The sequence below is a fragment of the Prunus mume genome, linkage group LG5 (genome assembly GCF_029339155.1).
Source record: "Prunus mume cultivar Tortuosa linkage group LG5, ASM2933915v1, whole genome shotgun sequence".
NCBI classification, from domain to species: Eukaryota; Viridiplantae; Streptophyta; class Magnoliopsida; order Rosales; family Rosaceae; genus Prunus; species Prunus mume.
Window position 1 is genome coordinate 10,454,526 of NC_142702.1, and position 19,328 is coordinate 10,473,853.

General features: G+C 40.2%; 2 non-coding genes across 2 annotated transcripts; one reads left to right on the top strand and one right to left on the bottom strand.

Moving 5' to 3' along the window:
- Positions 1-2,096: 2,096 nt before the first annotated feature.
- LOC148916881 (small nucleolar RNA R71) lies at positions 2,097-2,203 on the bottom strand. Its single transcript, XR_016127613.1, has one exon. It is a non-coding gene; the product is annotated as a small nucleolar RNA R71 (small nucleolar RNA).
- A 5,969-nt stretch (positions 2,204-8,172) lies between these two features.
- On the top strand, positions 8,173-8,279 carry LOC148916882 (small nucleolar RNA R71). The gene has a single exon (XR_016127614.1). It is a non-coding gene; the product is annotated as a small nucleolar RNA R71 (small nucleolar RNA).
- Positions 8,280-19,328: the final 11,049 nt, after the last annotated feature.

Sequence of the window (19,328 nt, forward strand, 5' to 3'; positions counted from 1 at the left end):
TGCTAGCTGTTGAGTCATGTGCTGACAAGACAGCATGGAAACTCAGAAGGCATGGGCAGCTGACATTCCAAGAGGCATGGCCAGTTGACATTCCTAGAGGCATGGGCTACACATCAAATCAGCAGCATGGGAACCTAATGGGCAGCTCAGACAAATGGGAATAGCTAGGAATGGGTGTGCTTCACCAGCCAAAGGGGGAGCACGAATTTGCACTCTATAAATAGAGTGATGCACACTCATTCAAAAAAGGAGGTCACTCCATTCAGCCTAAAATTCACTTCAGCCATCCTCTAACACTCCCATCCTTCCCCAAACACTCCATTCAGTCCCAAATCACCAAAACAGCTCCAACAAGCCTTCTTTCCATTTCCCTACGAATTTCCTCTTTCTCTGCCATCACCACTCACCCAAACTCATCCCAAATCACCTCTTTAGTTGCCATACTCTAGATGTGAGGAAGGTCTTGGAGCAGCATTAGGTGTGGAGAAGCACTTGGAGAAGCCTTGGACACCACAAGTAACTTCAGAAATGGGTTTTTCCACTCTTATTACATTCATTATGTTTTCTCATTTCTGTTTAAGTTTCATTTCCATTATGAGTAGCTAAATTCATAACTAGGACTTCGATGTAACCTAACATGAATATTCTGGGTTTATAAGTTGAAGTTTTGAGTTTCAAGTTTGATTCATGATTCATGTTCTTATTCATTATGCTTATCAGTTAATATGCTTGTTTGGATGATTGATCACCATTAGAACTTGTATATTAGCTATCTTGGTTTGAATCAAGAGTAGACACCATGCTTTGATTCGAATTGAACTATGAATAAGAAAAGTATGGATGGACATTCGACAACAGGGATTAGATACATGCTTGGTTGTTTAAATTGTTCTTCTATGCTTAATGAGTTCCTAATGTTTAATTTAGGTTAGACAACAAATGATCAAGTTAGGGAATTAGGAACACAAGGTTAGGACCAGACACCATGGCCTAATTATACTTTAGCTAGAATCAATCTTTGAATCTGAATTAGACTTGTCACTTGACTCCTTATAACCTAGAATTGAATTGTTATGGTGAATCGAATGCCCTAGTCTCCCAATCTGTTTTCCAGCCCACAAAAACACTCTTTGTTACATTTGCTCACTTTGCTTTTGTTTGAAATTTCGTTTTGCCTCATTTGTTCAACAATTACAATCACTCTTGCTTTAAATTCTATTTTAGACTTAACCTCCTACTTTCTTGAATTTGGTAATCTAAGTACATAACTAATTTTAACTTCTCAGTCCTCGTGGGTACGACCTTGTACTTGTCTTGCTATATTACTAATTGGCCCGTACAATTGCGAGTTAACATATTAACAACAAATTTTGGCGCCGTTGCCGGGGATTGAATGAAAGTTCTTCCCTGGTTATGTGCCCAAGGTTACCCTATTCTTTTAGTAGTACTAATTAACTCAAGTTATTTTCTGTTTCAGGTAGTCTATGTCTAGAAATCCCTTACTTGAACAAGTGAGGTCTTCATTCCAACGTTCGAGATCTTTGAACACAAGACCATCTTTGCAACCAAACCGGGTGATCTCTGAAATTCAGAATCGTCTAGAAAGAGAGTTGGCAACTGCGAAAGAGCAAGCCATTGCCACATTTGAAGGTCTTGCTATCCACACTGACCTCCCAGGTTCTTCACCTTCAAATTCGGAATCAAGTTCAGACCAAGAAGAAGAAGAAGAGATGGCTGCCAATGAGTTCATGGGAGACCTTGATATCCCAACAATTCCAGCATCCCCTTCAAGCATCTTGCTGCCCACCGCAGCTCGAAACTATGAGCTTAAATCTTCTCATCTTAATATGTTGCCTTCCTTTTATGGTTTACCTAATGAAGATCCATTAACCCATATAAAGGATATTTTTAATGCTGTGAGCTCTTTTCCCTTGACAGGTGTGACGGAAGATCAACTTCGAATGAGAGTGTTTCCTTACACTTTGAAAGACAAGGCGAAATATTGGTTGAATTCTTTGAAGCCTAGTTCACTCACGACTTGGGGAGCCATTCAAAAGAAGTTCTTAGAGAAATACTTCTCCACGCAAAAAACCGACATGCTTAGGGACAAGATCTTACTATTTGCACAACAAGATGATGAGTCATTTTGTGAAGCATGGGAGAGATTCAATGGGCTGCTCAATCAATGTCCTCATCATGGGATTCCATTGAAGCTTCAGATGCGTATGTTTTATAAAGGACTAACCCCCTCTAGCCATAATATTGTCACTAATTTTGCAGGTGGTTCTTATAAGACTAAGACTCCAGAAGAAACATATGAACTCTTTGAGGAGATAGCAATGGAGACCCAACACACCGATACAAGAGGTAAACGTATCGCTGGTGGTTCTAATGATTCTTCCAGTGTGCAGATTTCCAAATTGGAACAAAAGCTTGATGCCCTCCTTGCATTGAACTCAAGAAACCCTTCAAAGGAAGTGTGTAGCATCTGTGAAACTCATGATCATCCTACCATTTCTTGTCCCCTTGGGGCTGCATATCCAGAATTTGTGCAAGAGCAAGCTAAGTTGGTGAATTCCTACAACCGAGGTCCAATAAATGATCCATATTCTCAAAGTTATAATCCAGGTTGGAGGAATCATCCAAACTTTTCATGGAGGAATACACAGAATCAAGCGAATCCCCTTCATTCCAAAGGCCACAACAGTCATCATCGTTGGAGGATATAGTGAAGCAAATGGCAATCAACCAATCCAATTTCCAGCAAACTACACAAGCTGCCATCTCCAAGTTGGAAGTCCAATTAGGCCAGATAGCTACCGAAATAGCTCAAAGAGAACCTGGGAAATGGCCAAGCCAAACCGTGATCAATCCAAAAAACCAAGAAGCCAAGGCCGTTCATGTGCTCAGATCAGGTAAGATTGTTGATAACAAAGTTGGTTCTGATCTATCAAATGATGTTGTGGTTGTAGAGGATGAAGATGAAGAGGAAACCACAGCTATGGATGGAGAACAACCCAAAACATCCCAATCTGCTCCTAAGGCCAAATCTGATTCTCAGGAACCCAATCCATTTCAATTGCATAAAAGAGATGACAAATTTGTGCCATCGCATCTTCATCAAGATAGATACATCCCACCTCCTCCATATATTCCACCGATTCCATTTCCAGGGCCTTTGAAGAAGGCAAATCAAGATAAGGCTTTTAAAGAGATTTATTATATTTTGAGTAAAGTTAATATTAATTTGCCCTTGCTTGATGTTGTTAAACAGATTCCTGCATATGGAAAGTTCATCAAGCACTTGATGACTCACAAGCTTAATTTTGCTCCAAGTGAAGAAGTAAAGCTCAACAAGAATGTGAGTGCTGTGTTGCAAAGGAAGCTTCCACCAAAACTAGAAGATCCTGGCAGCTTTGACATTCCCATTAACATCGGAGATAAGACGGTTGGAAGAGCCATGTTGGACTTGGGAGCAAGCATCAATGTAATGCCATATTCAGTTTATCAGGAGCTTGGCTTAGAAGGGATAAAGAAAACCTCAATTCGTCTTGAACTAGCTGATCATTCTATCAAATATCCTAAAGGTATTGTAGAAGATATTTTAGTTCAAGTTAATACACTCATTCTTCCGGCTGATTTTGTAGTGATGGATATGGAGGATAACCCATATGGAAACCGCGTTGATCCCATTCTCCTCGGGCGACCATTCATGGCCACTGCAGACACAATCATCAAAGTGAAAGATGGCACCCTCTCCATGACTGTTTTGGGTGAAACTGTTGAATTTAAAGTGTTTGATGCTCTCTCTCAACCTTCTATCACTCTTGATACTTGTTTTTCAATTGATGTTGTGGATCATGAGGTTTCTTCTAAAATTATGCAGAAAAAGTCTAATGATGCTCTAGAAGCGGTCCTAACACAAGAAGAGGAAGATCTCTATGAATCAGAGTTCCAAGAGGTGATGGCTGCCTTAGAAGTGTTTCAGCCATACCCACCATCCTTTAGGCCACCGCTCGAGCCTCTTGGACCATCCTCCACAAAATTGGAGCCATCCATTATTACCCCACCAAAGCTAGAACTTAAACCTCTACCCAATCATCTTAAACATACTTATTTGGGTGCTAATGAAACTCTCCCTGTTATAATTGCTGCAGGTCTCACCTCACATGAAGAGGACAGCTTAATTGAAGTTCTGAAAGAGCATAAAACAGCCCTTGGATGGACCATAGCAGACATCAAAGGAATTAGTCCAAGCATGTGCATGCACCGAATTTTAATGGAAGAAGACAGCAAACCATCTCGTGATGCACAAAGAAGGCTAAATCCCAACATGAAAGAGGTGGTTAGGGCTGAAGTTTTAAAGCTACTTGATGTGGGAATCATCTACCCAATTTCAGATTCTAAGTGGGTGAGTCCTGTGCAAGTTGTTCCAAAGAAGTCCGGAATCACCGTTGTAAAGAATGAGAAGAATGAGCTAGTTCCAACACGAACTATCACTGGTTGGAGAGTTTGCATCGATTACAGGAAGTTGAACACATCCACAAGAAAAGATCATTTTCCCTTGCCTTTCATTGATCAAATGCTTGACCGTTTATCTGGCCATGCTTACTACTGTTTTCTTGATGGATTTTCAGGGTATAATCAAATTCCCATTGCTCCGGAAGACCAGGAGAAAACCACGTTCACATGCCCATTCGGTACATTTGCTTATAGAAGGATGCCATTTGGTTTGTGCAATGCTCCAGCAACTTTCCAAAGATGCATGATGGCAATCTTTTCTGATATGGTGGAACGATTCATGGAGGTATTTATGGATGATTTTTCAGTTTTTGGTTCATCTTTTGATGATTGTCTTCACCACTTGTCTCTAGTGCTTAAAAGATGTCAGGAAACAAATCTGATTTTGAATTGGGAGAAGTGTCACTTCATGGTAAGACAAGGAATTGTGCTAGGCCACGTTGTTTCAAGTAAGGGAATTGAAGTGGACAAAGCCAAGATAAATATCATCTCAAATCTACCACCCCCTTCCTCTGTTAAAAGAGTTAGAAGCTTTCTGGGCCATGCCGGATTCTATAGAAGGTTCATCAAAAATTTTGAGCATTTCAAGACCATTGTGTAATCTCCTTGCTAAGGATGCTGTTTTTGAGTTTGACGAAACTTGCATGGAAGCTTTTACGACCTTGAAGAAAGAGCTAACTTCAGCCCCTATTATCATAGCTCCAGATTGGTCTTTACCATTTGAAATAATGTGTGATGCCTCTGACTTTGCTATTGGTGCAGTTCTAGGTCAAAAGAAGAACAAGCTTCCCCATGTGATTCATTATGCGAGCCGGACCTTGAGTGATGCCCAACTCAATTACTCCACAACAGAGAAGGAGTTGCTTGCTGTGGTTTTTGCTTTAGAAAAATTTCGTTCTTACCTTGTTGGTTCTAAAGTAATTGTTTATTCTGACCATGCTGCTCTTAGATACTTGCTCACTAAGAAGGACGCCAAACCACGCTTGATCAGATGGATTCTCTTGCTGCAAGAGTTCGATTTGGAGATTCGAGACAAGAAGGGATGTGAAAATGTGGTGGCTGACCATTTGAGCAGAATTGTGGTTGAAGAGCAAGGAGAAGCTGTACTACCCTTGAATGAGACTTTCCCAGATGAACAGCTATTTGTTGCCCAAGTCAAAGAGCCATGGTATGCTGATTTTGTTAATTATCTTGCTTGTGGTGTTCTTAGAAATGATCTAACTTATCAGGACAAAAAGAAGTTCTTTTCCATGGTGAAACATTATGTCTGGGATGAACCTTTCTTATTCAAGCATTGCCCAGATCAACTCATTAGAAGATGTGTTCCAGAAGAAGAACAAGAAAGCATCCTTAGGCATAGCCACGAATTGGCTTGTGGAGGCCACTTTGGAGCTAAGAAAACAGCACTTAAAATTTTGCAATCAGGTTTCTTTTGGCCTACTCTATTCAAAGATGCATTTAATTTTTGTGTTAAGTGTGATAGGTGTTAAAGGATGGGAAACATAAGCCGCGTGAACGAAATGCCATTAAAGAACATACTCTTTGTGGAACTCTTCGATGTATGGGGTATTGATTTCATGGGACCATTCCCATCTTCCTTTGGATATACCTACATACTTGTTGCTGTTGATTATGTGTCTAAATGGGTGGAAGCCATAGCCACCAAAACCAATGATCATAAGGTGGTGCTGAAGTTCCTGAGGAACAATATTTTCACAAGGTTTGGTACTCCAAGGGCTGTCATTAGTGATGGAGGCAGCCACTTCTGCAACAAGCCATTTGAAGCACTCATGAAGAAGTACAACATCACCCACCGAGTCTCTACACCATATCATCCTCAAACTTCTGGTCAAGTAGAAATAAGCAACAGAGAAATTAAGCAGATCCTAGAGAAGGTGGTGAATAGTACAAGGAAAGATTGGGCTGCCAAGCTCAATGATGCATTATGGGCTTATAGGACTGCATATAAGACTCCCATCGGAATGAGCCCTTATCGTCTTGTGTTTGGGAAGGCCTGTCACTTGCCAATGGAGCTTGAACACAATGCTTTTTGGGCCATCAAGAAGTTGAATTGTGATTTGGACAAGGCCGGCCATGTTAGAAAGTTTCAGCTCAATGAATTGGAAGAAATTAGACATGAGTCCTATGAGAATGCAAGGCTTTACAAAGAACGAACCAAGAGTTACCATGACAGGAACATTCAACGGAAAGAGTTCACCAAAGGTATGTCAGTTCTTTTGTTTAACTCACGTTTGCGTCTCTTTCCAGGAAAATTGAAGTCTAGGTGGCTTGGCCCATTCACCGTGGTCAATGTTTCTCCCTATGGAGCTGTGGAGATTCAAAACCCTAAAGATGGCTCGACTTTCAAAGTAAATGGACAACGTTTAAAGCCATTCTATGAGGGAGTGTCAGTTGGAATTCAAACTGGTCATGTGGTGGATCATCTTCCATTCGTACAATCAAGTTAGCTAATCGCATAATGTCTTGCCAAGACATTAACTAAGGCGCTTCTTGGGAGGCAACCCATGTGTTGAAGAATAAGGTGCTTGGTAGCTGTCGACCTAATCGCATCAAGAGGGAGTTTCTCTAATCCTTGGTCTTAAACTTTCCCCTTATTATTTACATGTTCTCACTCATCTTTGTTATGCTTTAACATTGAGGACAATGTTCAATTCAGGTCTGGGGGGGAGGTTTTCAATTTTTGTTCATTTGTGTTTACAATTTTCGTCCGCTTGTCACTATTTTTATTTTTATTTATTTTTATTTTTTTTGAATTTCATACAATCAATGCTATGGAGCTGCCATTGAGATTTTCATATCAGAAATTTTACACTTCACAAAGCTTTTGCTCTTAGAATTCTGGTGGCTAAGGTACCATGCTCAGATTATTGAAGGAGAATAGTGGAGACTACCCTAGTGAGCTATTTCGAGCCTAATTGCATTCTTGAGAGGGTTTAAAGTGTTTCTATTCCTCATCTCTACTTATTTTCTTCAATTCACTCTAAATGATCTCATTGTTCCATTTTGATTGAATACTAAGGATGATTCTCTTTGCAGATATCAGGTGCGTGCTCTCATTCATGAATGAACTCATTGAAGTGATGCTAGGCTATGTGTGTATAACCATTCTCTATGCTTTCTTTTCACCCTACCCATTCGTGTGTTCCATCAGCTCTCTTGCAGCCAAACACTTCAAGCCTTTTTCTTCTATCACCCTCACAATTCCCCTAACCTTGTATCTCAATCTGAGATATTTAACCTATTATAGCCATACCCTATAGCTTAGAAATATACCAAGGTGTGCCAAGATAAAGTTTGAAGCAAGGAAGTTGCTGCCACATGCCTAAATGTAAATTGGTGTGAAAATGTGCAATGAAGTTAAAGAAGAAGTAGATCAAGTCAGCAAATAAGAAAGATAAAGAGAAAGTGTTTCGGAGAAAGTGTTTCGATTTGATCTAAATGTGAAATATAAGGTCTATGCCAGATGATGCTATGAAGTTGCAGCCATATCATTCTAAATCAATGATACCTTGCAGATCAATGAAGAATGCAACCTTAGTCTTATAAGAACCACCTGCAAAATTAGTGACAATATTATGGCTAGAGGGGGTTAGTCCTTTATAAAACATACGCATCTGAAGCTTCAATGGAATCCCATGATGAGGACATTGATTGAGCAGCCCATTGAATCTCTCCCATGCTTCACAAAATGACTCATCATCTTGTTGTGCAAATAGTAAGATCTTGTCCCTAAGCATGTCGGTTTTTTGCGTGGAGAAGTATTTCTCTAAGAACTTCTTTTGAATGGCTCCCCAAGTCAGGAGTGAACTAGGCTTCAAAGAATTCAACCAATATTTTGCCTTGTCTTTCAAAGTGTAAGGAAACACTCTCATTCGAAGTTGATCTTCCGTCACACCTGTCAAGGGAAAAGAGCTCACAACATTAAAAATATCATTTATATGGGTTAATGGATCTTCATTAGGTAAACCATAAAAGGAAGGCAACATATTAAGATGAGAAGATTTAAGCTCATAGTTTGAGCTGCGATGGGCAGCAAGATGCTTGAAGGGATGCTGGAATTGTTGGGATATCAAGGTCTCCCATGAACTCATTGGTAGCCATCTCTTCTTCTTCTTCTTGGTCTGAACTTGATTCCGAATTTGAAGGTGAAGAACCTGGGAGGTCAGTGTGGATAGCAGAAGAACCTGGGAGGTCAGTTTGGATAGCAAGACCTTCGAATGTGGCAATGGCTTGCTCTTTCGCAGTTGCCAACTCTCTTTCTAGACGATTCTGAATTTCAGAGATCACCCGGTTTGGTTGCAAAGATGGTCTTGTGTTCAAAGATCTCGAACGTTGGAATGAAGACCTCACTTGTTCAAGTAAGGGATTTCTAGACATAAACTACCTGAAACAGAAAATAACTTGAGTTAATTAGTACTACTAAAAGAATAGGGTAACCTTGGGCACATAACCAGGGAAGAACTTTCATTCAATCCCCGGCAACGGCGCCAAAATTTGTTGTTAATATGTTAACTCGCAATTGTATGCGGGCCAATTAGTAATATAGCAAGACAAGTACAGGTCATACCCACGAGGACTGAGAAGTTAAAATTAGTTATGTACTTAGATTACCAAATTCAAGAAAGTAGGAGGTTAAGTCTAAAATAGAATTTAAAGCAAGAGTGATTGTAATTGTTGAACAAATGAGGCAAAACGAAATTTGAAACAAAAGCAAAGTGAGCAAATGTAACAAAGAGTGTTTTTGTGGGCTGGAAAACAGATTGGGAGACTAGGGCATTCGATTCACCATAACAATTCAATTCTAGGTTATAAGGAGTCAAGTGACAAGTCTAATTCGGATTCAAAGATTGATTCTAGCTAAAGTGTGATTAGGCCATGGTGTCTGGTCTTAACCTTGTGTTCCTAATTCCCTAACTTGATCATTTGTTGTCTAACCTAAATTAAGCATTAGGAACTCATTAAGCATAGAAGAACAATTTAAACAACCAAGCATGTATCTAATCCTGTTGTCGAATGTCCATACATACTTTTCTTATTCATAGTTCAATTGAATCAAAGCATGGTGTCTACTCTTGATTCAAACCAAGATAGCTAATATACAAGTTCTAATGGTGATCAATCATCCAAACAAGCATATTAACTGATAAGCATAATGAATAAGAACATGAATCATGAATCAAACTTGAAACTCAAAACTTCAACTTATAAACCCAGAATATTCATGTTAGGTTACATGAAGTCCTAGTTATGAATTTAGCTACTCATAATGGAAATGAAACTTAAACAGAAATGAAAACATAATGAATGTAATAAGAGTGGAAAAACCCATTTCTGAAGTTACTTGTGGTGTCCAAGGCTTCTCCAAGTGCTTCTCCACACCTAATGCTGCTCAAGAGCTTTCTCATCTAGAGTATGGCAACTAAAGAGGTGATTTGGGATGAGTTTGGGTGAGTGGTGATGGCGAGAAAGAGGAAATTCGTAGGAAATGGAAGGAAGGCTTGTTGAGCTGTTTTGGTGATTTGGGACTGAATGGAGTGTTTGGGAAGGATGGGAGTGTTAGAGGATGGCTGAAGTGAATTTTAGGCTGAATGGAGTGACTCCTTTGAATGAGTGTGCATCACTCTATTTATAGAGTGCAAATTCGTGCTCCCCATTGGCTGGTGAAGCCTGAGCCATTCCTAGCTATTCCCATTTATGCTGAGCTGCCCATTAGATTCCCATCTTCTTGATTTGATGTGTAGCCCATGCCTCTAGGAATGTCAGCTGCCCATGCCTTCTGAGTTTCCATGCTGCTGATTTGATGTGGCCCATGCCTCTAGGAATGTCAGCTGCCCATGCCTTCTGAGTTTCCATGCTGTCTTGTCAGCACATGACTCAACAGCTAGCATTGCATTCTGAGCATGGAGTGCATTTTGATGGGCTCACGGATTGGGGTTGACTTAATCAATTGATCTATTTGAGTAGTCCATCTTGCAGTTCAGACTCTCATCTTTCCAGGCACATATTATATGGGCCAATCAAAGTTGGGAGAAAGGCGTTAAGGCGAAATGAGTTGCCAACCCAGTCTGCTCGTTTTTGCACCATTTGCATCTTTTCTTATCCAAAGGCACCATTGCTACCTAAGGCTCAATGAACTGAATGATAAACAGAAAAGGGATTAAAAGCACGTTTGACTCAATAACATAACAAATCATAAGTTAAAAGGGTACAAAATGATATGCAATTGTGAACTGATCGGCAAATTCTGGTTCGTACGAAGTTCGTTCTAAAATGAAGTGGATGGTGTATCGCATAGCTTTAGCCATTGAATTTCACTAAAAATACACCAAATGACTCCTCCCACCATATTATGGTGTTCCCCAAGTTTTGGACTCAATCCGATATCGATTGGTCCTTGAAATCGGACAATTCAAGTTCGTACGAAGTTCGTTCTGAAATGAAGTGGATGGTGTATCGCATAGCTTTACCCATTGCATTTCACTAAAAATACACCAAATGACTCCTCCCACCATATTATGGTGTTCCCAAGTTTTGGACTCAATCCGATATCGATTGGTCCTTGAAATCGGACAATTCAAGTTCATACGAAGTTCGTTCGAAATGAAGTGGATGGTGTATTGCACAGCTTTAGCCATTTGATTTCACTCCAAACCCACCAAATGACTCCTCCTACCATATTACGGTGTTCCCCAAGTTTTGGACTCAATCCGATATCGATTGGTCCTTGAAATCGGACAATTCAGTTCGTACGAAGTTCGTTCTGAAATGAAGTGGATGGTGTATCGCATAGCTTTAGCCATTGGATTTCACTAAAAATACACCAAATGACTCCTCCCACCATATTATGGTGTTCCCCAAGTTTTGGACTCAATCCGATATCGATTGGTCCTTGAAATCGGACAATTCAAGTTAAATCTGAAGTTCGTTCGAAATGAAGTGGATGGTGTATCATATAGCTTACCCATTGCATTTCACTAAAAATACACCAAATGACTCCTCTCACCATATTACGGTGTTCCCCAAGTTTTGGACTCAATCCGATATCGATTGGTCCTTGAAATCGGACAATTCAAGTTCGTACGAAGTTCGTTCTGAAATGAAGTGGATGGTGTATTGCACAGCTTTAGCCATTTGATTTCACTCCAAAACCCACCAAATGACTCCTCCTACCATATTACGGTGTTCCCCAAGTTTTGGACTCAATCCGATATCGATTGGTCCTTGAAATCGAGGAAATTCAGGTTCGTACGAAGTTCGTTCTAAAATGAAGTGGATGGTGTATCGCATAGCTTTAGCCATTGAATTTCACAAAAAATACACCAAATGACTCCTCCCACCATATTACGGTGTTCCCCAAGTTTTGGACTCAATCCGATATCGATTGGTCCTTGAAATCGGACAATTCAGTTCGTACGAAGTTCGTTCTGAAATGAAGTGGATGGTGTATCGCATAGCTTTAGCCATTGGATTTCACTAAAAATACACCAAATGACTCCTCCCACCATATTATGGTTTTCCTCAAGTTTTGGACTCAATCCGATATCGATTGGTCCTTGAAATCGGACAATTCAAGTTCGTACGAAGTTCGTTCTGAAATGAAGTGGATCGTGTATAGCATAGCTTTACCCATTGCATTTCACTAAAAATACACCAAATGACTCCTCCCACCATATTATGGTGTTCCCCAAGTTTTGGACTCAATCCGATATCGATTGGTCCTTGAAATCGGACCATTCAAGTTCGTACGAAGTTCGTTCTGAAATGAAGTGGATGGTGTATTGCACAGCATTAGCCATTTGATTTCACTCAAAACCCCCCAAATGACTCCTCCCACCATATTACGGTGTTCCCCAAGTTTTGGACTCAATCCGATATCGAATTGGTCCTTGAAATCGGACAATTCAGGTTCGTACGAAGTTCGTTCTGAAATGAAGTGGATGGTGTATCGCATAGCTTTAGCCATTGGATTTCACTAAAAATACACCAAATGACTCCTCCCACCATATTATGGTGTTCCTCCAAGTTTTGGACTCAATCCGATATCGATTGGTCCTTGAAATCGGACAATTCAAGTTCGTACGAAGTTCGTTTTGAAATGAAGTAGATGGTGTATAGCATAGCTTTACCCATTGCATTTCACTAAAACTACACCAAATGACTCCTCCCACCATATTATGGTGTTCCTCAAGTTTTGGACTCAATCCGATATCGATTGATCCTTGAAATCGGACAATTCAAGTTCGTACGAAGTTCGTTCTGAAATGAAGTGGATCGTGTATAGCATAGCTTTACCCATTGCATTTCACTAAAAATACACCAAATGACTCCTCCCACCATATTATGGTGTTCCTCAAGTTTTGGACTCAATTCGATATCGATTGGTCCTTGAAATCGGACAATTCAAGTTAAATGCGAAGTTCGTTCTAAATGAAGTGGATCGGTGTATAGCATAGCTTTACCCATTGCATTTCACTAAAAATACACCAAATGACTCCTCCCACCATATTATGGTGTTCCCCAAGTTTTGGACTCAATCCGATATCGATTGGTCCTTGAAATCGGACAATTCAAGTTCGTACGAAGTTAGTTCTGAAATGAAGTGGATGGTGTATTGCACAGCATTAGCCATTTGATTTCACTCAAAACCCCCAAATGACTCCTCCCACCATATTACGGTGTTCCCCAAGTTTTGGACTCAATCCGATATCAATTGGTCCTTGAAATCGGACAATTCAAGTTCGTACGAAGTTCGTTCTGAAATGAAGTGGATGGTGTATCGCATAGCTTTAGCCATTGGATTTCACTAAAAATACACCAAATGACTCCTCCCACCATATTATGGTGTTCCTCAAGTTTTGGACTCAATCCGATATCGATTGGTCCTTGAAATCGGACAATTCAAGTTCGTACGAAGCAGTTCGTTTTGAAATGAAGTAGATGGTGTATAGCATAGCTTTACCCATTGCATTTCACTAAAACTACACCAAATGACTCCTCCCACCATATTATGGTGTTCCTCAAGTTTTGGACTCAATCCGATATCGATTGATCCTTGAAATCGGACAATTCAAGTTCGTATGCGAAGTTCGTTCTGAAATGAAGTGGATCGGTGTATAGCATAGGTTTACCCTTTGCATTTCACTAAAAATACACCAAATGACTCCTCCCACCATATTATGGTGTTCCCCAAGTTTTGGACTCAATCCGATGTCGATTGGTCCTGGAAATCGGACAATTGAGTTAAATGCAAGTTCGTTCTGAAATGAAGTGGATGGTGTATCGCATAGCTTTAGCCATTGCATTTCACTAAAAATGCACCAAATGACTCCTCCCACCATATTATGGTGTTCCCCAAGTTTTGGACTCAATCCGATATCGATTGGTCCTTCAAATCGGACAATTCAGGTTCGTACGAATTTCGTTCTGAAATGAAGTGGATGGTGTATCACATAGCTTTAGCCATTGCATTTCACTAAAAATACACCAAATGACTCCTCCCACCATATTATGGTGTTCCCCAAGTTTTGGACTCAATCCGATGTCGATTGGTCCTTGAAATCGGACAATTCAGGTTAAATGCGAAGTTCGTTCTGAAATGAAGTGGATGGTGTATCGCATAGCTTTACCCATTGGATTTCACTAAAAATACACCAAATGACTCCTCCCACCATATTATGGCGTTCCCCAAGTTTTGGACTCAATCCGATATCGATTGGTCCTTGAAATCGGACAATTCAAGTTCGTACGAAGTTCGTTCTGAAATGAAGTGGATGGTGTATTGCACAGCATTAGCCATTTGATTTCACTCAAAACCCACCAAATGACTCCTCCCACCATATTACGGTGTTCCCCAAGTTTTGGACTCAATCCGATGTCGTTGGTCGCTTGATCGCTTTAGACAATTGACTAAATACACCAAATGTTCCCACCATATTATGTAAGTTCCTTGAAATCGAACAATTAAAGTTCGTAGAGTTTTCTGAAAATAAAGATGGTGTATTACGCCATTGGAGACTCCTCCCACCATATTATAATTGTTCCCCAGTTTTGGACATCCGATATCGATTTACTTCTGCCGTTCTGATGAAGTGGATGGTGTATCACTTTAGCCAAACTAAAAATACACCAAATGACTCCTCCCACCATATTATGGTGTTCCCCAAGTTTTGGACTCAATCCGATATCGATTGGTCCTTGAAATCGGACAATTCAAGTTAAATGCGTAAGTTTTTACTGAAATAAAGTGGATGGTGTATTGCACAGCATTAGCCATTGGATTCCTAAAAATACACCAAATGACTCCTCCCACCATATTATGGTGTTCCCCAAGTTTTGGACTCAATCCGATATCGATTGGTCCTTGAAATCGGACAATTCAAGTGGCATTCGTTCTGAAGTGGATCGCATTAGCCATTGGATTTCACTAAAAATACACCAAATGACTCCTCCCACCATATTATGGTGTTCCCCAAGTTTTGGACTCAATCCAATATCGATTGGTCCTTGAAATCGGACAATTCAAGTTCGTACGAAGTTCGTTCTGAAATGAAGTGGATGGTGTATCGCATAGCTTTACCCATTGCATTTCACTAAAAATACACCAAATGACTCCTCCCACCATATTATGGTGTTCCCCAAGTTTTGGACTCAATCCGATATCGATTGGTCCTTGAAATCGGACAATTCAAGTTCAAATGCAGTTCGTTCTGAAATGAAGTGGATGGTGTATTGCACGGCATTAGCCATTTGATTTCACTCAAACCCCCAAATGACTCCTCCCACCATATTACGGTGTTCCCCAAGTTTTGGACTCAATCCGATATCAATTGGTCCTTGAAATCGGACAATTCAGGTTCGTACGAAGTTCGTTCTGAAATGAAGTGGATGGTGTATCGCATAGCTTTAGCCATTGGATTTCACTAAAAATACACCAAATGACTCCTCCCACCATATTATGGTGTTCCCAAATTTTGGACTCAATCAATATCGATTGGTCCTTGAAATCGGACAATTCAAGTTAAATGCAGTTCGTTCTACGAAATGAAGTGGATGGTGTATTGCACAGCATTAGCCATTTGATTTCACTCAAAACCCACCAAATGACTCCTCCCACCATATTACGGTGTTCCCCAAGTTTTGGACTCAATCCGATATCGATTGGTCCTTGAAATCGGACAATTCAAGTTAAATACGGTTAGTTCTGAAATGAAGTGGATGGTGTATCGCATAAGCTTTCCCATTGCATTTCACTAAAATACACCACATGTCTCCTCCCACCATATTATGGTGTTCCCCAAGTTTTGGACTCAATCCGATATCGATTGGTCCTTGAAATCGGACAATTCAAGTTCGTAAATGCGAAGTTCGTTATGAAATGAAGTGGATGGTGTATCGCATAGCTTTACCCATTGCATTTCACTAAAAATACACCAAATGACTCCTCCCACCATATTATGGTGTTCCTCAAGTTTTGGACTCAATCCAAATCGATTGGTCCTTGAAATCGGACAATTCAAGTTAAATGCGAAGTTCGTTCTGAAATGAAGTTATTGTGTATAGCATAGCTTTACCCATTGCATTTCACTAAAAATACACCAAATGACTCCTCCCACCATATTATGGTGTTCCCCAACTTTTGGACTCAATCCGATATCGATTGGTCCTTGAAATCGGACAATTCAAGTTCATAAATGCGAAGTTCGTTCTGAAATGAAGTGGATGGTGTATTGCAGCTTTAGCCATTTGATTTCACTCCAAACCCACCAAATGACTCCTCCTACCATATTACGGTGTTCCCCAAGTTTTGGACTCAATCCGAATGATCGATTGGTCCTGAAATCGGACAATTCAAGTTAAATGCAGTTCGTTACGAAATGAAGTGGATGGTGTATCGCTGTAGCTTTACCCATTGCATTTCGCTAAAAATACAAAATGACTCCTCCCACCATATTATGGTGTTCCCCAGTTTTGGACTCAATCCGATACTCGATTGGTCCTTGAAATCGGAAAATTCAAGTTAAATGCGAGTTCGTTCTGAAATGAAGTGGATGGTGTATTACAGCATTTAGCCATTTGATTTCACTCAAACCCACCAAATGACTCCTCCTACCATATTACGGTGTTCCCCAAGTTTTGGACTCAATCCGATATCGATTGGTCCTTGAAATCGCAATTCAGGTTCGTAAATGCTGAGTTCGTTCTAAAATGAAGTGGATGGTGTATCATAGCTTTAGCCATTGGATTTCACTAAAAATACACCAAATGACTCCTCCCACCATATTATGGTGTTCCCCAAGTTTTGGACTCAATCAATATCGATTGGTCCTTGAAATCGGACAATTCAAGTTCGTACGAAGTTCGTTCTGAAATGAAGTGGATGGTGTATCGCATAGCTTACCCATTGCATTTCACTAAAAATATACCAAATGACTCCTCTCACCATATTATGGTGTTCCCCAAGCTTTGGACTCAATAAGATATCGATTGGTCCTTGAAATCGGACAATTCAAGTTCGTACGAAGTTCGTTCTGAAATGAAGTGGATGGTGTAATGACCAGCATTTGCCATTTGATTTCACTCCAAACCCACCAAATGACTCCTCCTGCCATATTACGGTGTTCCCCAAGTTTTGGACTCAATCCGATATCGATTGGTCCTTCAAATCGGGCAATTCAGGTTCGTACGAAGTTCGTTCTAAAACGAAATGGATGGTGTATCGCATAGCTTTAGCCATTGGATTTCACTAAAAATACACCAAATGACTCCTCCCACCATATGGTTTTCCTCAAGTTTTGGACTCAATCCGATCTCGATTGGTCCTTGAAATCGGACAATTCAAGTTAAATCGAAGTTCGTTCTAAAATGAAGTGGATGGTGTATCATAGCTTTAGCCATTGGATTTCACTAAAAATACACCAAATGACTCCTCCCACCATATTATGGTTTCCTCCTCAAGTTTTGGACTCAATCCGATGTCGATTGGTCTAGAATCGACAATTCAAGTTAAATGCGAAGTTCGTTATGAAATGAAGTGGATGGTGTATTGCACAGCATTAGCCATTTGATTTCCTCAAAACCCACAAATGACTCCTCCTACCATATTACATTGTTCCCCAAGTTTTGGACTCAATCCGATGCTCGATTGGTCCTTGAAATCGAACAATTCAAGTTAAACGAAGTTAGTTCTGAAGTGAAGTGGATGGTGTATCGCATAACTTACCCATTGCATTTCACTAAAAATATACCAAATGACTCCTCTCACCATATTATATGTTCCCCCAACTTTTGGACTCAATAAGATATCGATTGGTCCTTGAAATCGGACAATTCAAGTTAAATGCAGAAGTTCGTTACGAAATGAACTGGATGGTGTAATGAACAGCATTTGCCATTTGATTTCACTCCAACCCACCAAATGACTCCTCCTGCCATATTACAATTGTTCCCCAAGTTTTGGACTCAATCCGATATCGATTGGTCCTTCAAATCGGCAATTCAGGTTAAATGCGTACGATTCGTTCTAAAGCGAAATGGATGGTGTATCGCATAGCTTTAGCCATTATTTCACTAAAAATACAAATGACTCCTCCACCATATTATGGTTTCCTCAAGTTTGGACTCAATCCGATATCGATTGGTCCTTGAAATCGGACAATTCAAGTTCGTACGAAGTTCGTTCTAAAATGAAGTGGATGGTGTATCGCATAGCTTTAGCCATTGGATTTCACTAAAAATACACCAAATGACTCCTCCCACCATATTATGGTTTTCCTCATGTTTTGGACTCAATCCGATATCGATTGGTCCTTGAAATCTGACAATTCAAGTTCGTACGAAGTTCGTTATGAAATGAAGTGGACGGTGTATTGCACAGCATTAGCCATTTGATTTCACTACAAACCCACCAAATGACTCCTCCCACCATATTACGGTGTTCCCCAAGTTTTGGACTCAATCCGATATCGATTGGTCCTTGAAATCAGACAATTCAAGTTCGTACGAAGTTCGTTTTGAAATGAAGTGGATGGTGTATCGCATAGCTTTAGACATTGCATTTCACTAAAAATACACCAAATGACTCCTCCCACCATATTATGGTGTTCCCCAAGTTTTGGACTCAATCCGATGCTCGATTGATCCACAAATCGGACAATTCAAGTTAAATGCGAAGTTCGTTCTGAAATGAAGTGGATGGTGTATTGCACAGCATTAGCCATTTGATTTCACTCAAACCACCAAATGACTCCTCCTACCATATTACGGTGTTCCCCAAGTTTTGGACTCAATCCGATATCGATTGGTCCTTGAAATTGGGCAATTCAGGTTTCGTACGAAGTTCGTTCTAAAATGAAGTGGATGGTGTATCGCATTGCTTTAGCCATTGGATTTCACTAAAAATACACCAAATGACTCCTCCCACCATATTATGGTGTTCCCCAAGTTTTGGACTCAATCCGATCTCGATTGGTCCTTGAAATCGGACAATTCAAGTTCGTACGAAGCAGACTTCGTTCTGAAATGAAGTGGATGGTGTATCGCATTAGCTTTACCCATTGCATTTCACTAAAAATACACCAAATGACTCCTCCCACCATATTATGGTGTTCCCCAAGTTTTGGACTCAATCCGATATCGATTGGTCCTTGAAATCGAACAATTCAAGTTAAATGCAAGTTCGTTACGCTGAAATGAAGTGGATGGTGTATCGCATAAGCTTACACCCATTGCATTTCACTAAAAATATACCAAATGACTCCTCTCACCATATTATGGTGTTCCCAAGCTTT